This window comes from Tupaia chinensis, unplaced genomic scaffold, assembly GCF_000334495.1.
Source record: "Tupaia chinensis unplaced genomic scaffold, TupChi_1.0 Scaffold145592_1, whole genome shotgun sequence".
Classification (NCBI taxonomy): domain Eukaryota; kingdom Metazoa; phylum Chordata; class Mammalia; order Scandentia; family Tupaiidae; genus Tupaia; species Tupaia belangeri.
The window spans coordinates 1,002,532-1,004,520 of NW_006205449.1; positions in this window are offsets into that span (position 1 = coordinate 1,002,532).

Below are 1,989 nucleotides of genomic sequence, written 5' to 3' on the forward strand. Positions count from 1 at the left end.
GGCCCGCGCTCCATGCTGCCGCCTCCCCGCGCCGCGCTGCTGCTGGGCGGGCGCTGCTCCCGGCGCGCCGCTCCGGGCGCTCCCCGGCGCCTTCCTCCGCGAGCCGAGAGTCTCCGAGCGCAACTTTCTCTCCCCCTCTCTCCTCGCTGTTTGGGGGTCGCGGCGAGTGTTTTTAGTGTGCGGATCGCAGCTTTCTCATTGTGCGCCAGCGAGGCCGATCCAGGCTGTCCTTTTCCTCCCGCACTTAGTCTAAGAGGAAGAAAGCAAACAAGACAGAGGAGTGAAGCCCCCGTACATACATGCGCCGGGGGGAGATGTCAGGCGCTGCTCCACCTTCCAAACAGTCACAGATCAAACAGTGTCACCCCGCCGGGGCGCCACTTGTGCCCCGCGCTGCCCCTGGGGGGCTCTGCCGCCAGGATCGCCGCTTCTTCCAATGCGAAATCTAATGCAAACACATTTCGATCATGGATTTTTGGCCGGTCTTGATCTTCCAACAGGAAAATTTTTGAAAAATGCACAAAAAGCACCCCCCCAAAAAGAAATCGAAAGGCAACAAAACAACCCGGCGAGTGTGTGCAAAGGGGGTGACGAGCAGACATTCACTGGGTGGGCGAGATGAGCGTGGACTGTCCCCCCTCCCCAAACTCCTAGGAGAGAGGGAGATGCACTCCCGCTCTCCCCTCTTTTCAGTGAAATATAACACACATTCGGATCGCAGAGCTTTCAGACAGTCTCAACTGATAGACAGACACATCGAGCTGCTTTTCCTGCTTCAGTTCTTACTCCTCCTCCTCTCGCCAACGTCACCCTGACAATTACAAATAGGTCTCACACAAACCATACCTGTCAATCTTTTTAATTGCTTTGTTTTCTTTTTCTTTCTTTTTTTTATTGCAGCTAAACAATATGACACAAAAAAGAAATCTTAATACAGCATAACATAAAAGATTGCACATTGGAGGAAGACATTCAGGGGGTTACGACTGCAACCCCTTGGGCTGATATGCTGGGAACAGCCCATGTGTTCCAAGTCAAGCTAAGTAGACACTACTTCTGCAGATTTTTAAACCTGTTAGTCCACCCCCCTTGTGCATTCATACACGTGCACCCACGTGGATCAGAACTACCCTTGGATGAAGTCTGTCCTAGAAAGAAAAAAAAAGAAAAGAAAAAAAAAAAACCTCCTCTGTCACTTTTGTAATCCTAGTTTGTGAGTTAGATTCGGTTGGGGAGGGGCACTGTGTGTCTTTTGTATTTTGGTGATTAATGGTAAGTGAAAAGATTTTTTAACATTGAAATATACACCTTAAATTTTAAAAATTAAGCATGGACTTAGCTTATCACAGAAAAGTGAGTAAATATTTAACTTGACCCAGTGCGAAAAGTGAACTGATTATTTGGTCAATACACACAATTAGGAAGAAAATTGACATGATGTAACCACAGCTCTTCCTAGCTGGGTTAGAAACCCAGGTCTTCATACATCATTGCAATGTCTCCGGTGCAATTAACTCCCTCGGCATCCCCACCTAGAACTTCAGAACGTCTGCGTGCTTTGGGAATTTGGCCCTCTGGTTTCCAATGTGCGTTCTCTCCCAGTGGGAAACCCATAACAGTCTACTAGAGCTACTTAAAACATTCATGGAAAAACACGAAATCTAGGCCAAAATAAATAAAATGGCTTAGTTAGTGCAACTTGCATGGGACGCACTGAGGGCAGAAGCAGGGCCAGGCGTTCTGGGGACAGAAGGCCGCGAGCCTGGGGTGCAGAGAGCACCCGGCGCCCCCCGCCCGGCAGGCGGAGGTTGTGTGCGCGATTGGCTGGGGGGGGCTCCCTGCCCTCCCCGCGCCCCCGGCCGTGCTCCGCCGCCCTGGCCGCGCTCGGGGTTGATTCGTACCACCTTGCAAGGAAGTGAACGCTTCGCACGGGAAGGGGAGGTGCCTGCGCCGGCCGCCGGTGGCTGCGCCGCCTTGGGGACGCCCCGG